Here is a 2,574-nt window from a genome sequence, read left to right on the forward strand (position 1 = left end):
ATTCCCCGTAGAAGTATTCCGGAAATCTGGGCCTGGCGCTCTCCTCTATCTTCTGAGGTCCTTAACCATCTCCCTGAGAAAAGTAGACAGTAAAAGCCAAAATAGACTAAATATATATAGCCTGAACGATCCTAAAAATCCCTCGAAGGAGATAATAAAGAACCCAAAGCAGATGGTATCCTACTGCAAGGGTGGTCTTAAGAATCCAAAAGAGGTTGCTCAGAAGAGATAGATGTATCCCAACCTCTATTGCTCTCGCGTAAAGACTTTTTTTTTACGCGACAGGAAAAAGTGACTACGAATTCCCCTTTTTGTTTGCGAATCCCTGTTTGTATCCTTTGAGCGCACGCCCATTAAGTAGCGATCAAATCAAGGAAATCGATCAAACGATCCCCGTGCCAGCCCAAATCATGATCTTCACCAACTTGGATTTGGTTCTCTCGCGAAAATCGCGAGTTGCAGAGATGAGAACCATGAAAAGCAAGATCCCGAATAAGAAAACAGAAACCGAGGAAGAGGAAACCACAAGAGTGAAGACTAGTAGAGTCTCGTCTTTTGTCATTCTTTGCTCCTTTTTCACTCAATGATTCCTTCGAATTTGCCGACCAAAAATTCTATATGTCTATTCTATCTATGATATTTCTATATATATAGAATATGATATCTAATATGACATCCGATTTGTCAAAGGGATTGGATTGGTGACTTACCCATTCAGTGACTTTGGCACTGGACGTTCCAAAAACGGGTACTATCGGATCGGGTGAATTAGAGAATAGACAGAGGTCCGTTGGCATTTCAGCCTTTCTTCTCCTTTCAGGGCCTATCCGAAAGAGAATCCAGTACCTCTTGGTCCTGAATATCAGAATAGGACGAACGAACCGGCCTCCGCGGATATCTTTGCTTCGGAACAAAACCCTGCAATCAAATAGATTGTCCCAAGGGCGCCATATTCTAGGAGCCCAAGTTATGCTATTGAAAATTCGTTCCTCTAGCAGTTCCGGTTTGAGCATTCCGTTCCCTTTTTCAAACTCCACTTCTTTTCATATAGCAATCCCTGATCAAAGAGAGAACAATATCCATTTCAAAACATTTCTAACAGATTCCTTAGTTCGGACCGACGAAGTAATGTCACTCGACTATTATCAACCTGACTGCAATCTTTTTCTGTCGGTAAGGATTGCACCAGAGCACCTTCTACTTCTAATAGGCCATGAACTATAGATAGAGAAGAATCATTCTGAGCGAGTACATAAGAAGCGATCCACTTTTTTTCATCGGTTCCAGGGGAAGACCAAAGATCTTGCGCGGCAGGTCCGCCAGAAAAACTCAAAAGAGAAAGAAGTCTCGTTAATCTCTTCATGCTCGTTCCAAGTTCGAAGTACCTTTTGGCCAAAGAAAAACCCGCTTCCTGACACGATTGCCTCTTTATCTTTATATAGATAGATTCTATGGGGTTATTACTTAGTAAGTCTATTTTGTACAAGAGCCCCTCCTATCTGATAGAAAAGGGTCCCATGATCCCGAGCCGATCTTACCTTGGCTCGCAAACCCCAAGTTTGTCTATGAAGAGCTAATCTAATTGTATTTTTTTCTAGAATGGATTTCTTATGTGGAATACTAATGGATAGGGCTTCGTTGCTAAGTGCTACAAGATCTAGTGCACTGGAACTCGTGGTTATGGACCCGAATCCTTTAGTATGGAACATTGTCTTTTCCAAGTAAAAACCCCTAGTATATGAAAGAATGAAAAGGTGCTTTCGTTCTTGTGGAATAAGAAGCCCTCGTACCTTAATGAAAGGAAAATCGTAATTTTTCGTTAGGTATTTGACCAAATAGGATCGTCCAGTTCCTACAGAACCTATCACTAAAATACCCGATAGGGCTAAGCGGAACGAAAAGGGTTTTCCATGAGATGGTAAATGAAAACGATTAGTCCCACACGAGGTTTGGGAATAAGTGATTGTCTGATAATGAGCAAGGAATATACGTCTTTCTGCTAAAGAGGATCTATTAAACTCATAATTCATTAGATCCTTGTTATCAATGCCAACTAGGTATCATAAGTAAATGGATCCCGGTTGTTCAATCCTTTGATAACCAAGGTCATTCTTTGCTAAAGAGAAATGATCACTATGAGTCAGACTCAATAGAATTGGATCCATTCCAAATAGCGAGAATTAGGATTCTTGATCCCTCTCAATCTCTCTTTCAATTCGAGGATCCAGAGAGGTGTTTTCATAGTCATCTCCGAATATTTGCCATCTCGGAATATTTTCGATTTCATTTTTCTATGATATGTCTTTCTATATGAAAATTGGTTATTTACGATGTACGATGATCCCTGTTAAGCATCCATGGCTGAATGGTTAAAGCGCCCAACTCATAATTGGTAAATTTGCGGGTTCAATTCCTGCTGGATGCACACGAACGGGAACATTCCATAAGTCTATTGGAACTGGCTCTCTATCCATGGAATCTCATCCATCATCCATACATAACGAATTGGTATGGTATATTCATACCATAACATAAGAACAATAAGAACTCGAATTCTTATCGATACTGGAACTC

The sequence above is a fragment of the Triticum urartu genome, unplaced genomic scaffold (genome assembly GCF_056163025.1).
Source record: "Triticum urartu cultivar PI428250 unplaced genomic scaffold, HENAU_Tu73 scaffold160, whole genome shotgun sequence".
Taxonomy (NCBI): domain Eukaryota; kingdom Viridiplantae; phylum Streptophyta; class Magnoliopsida; order Poales; family Poaceae; genus Triticum; species Triticum urartu.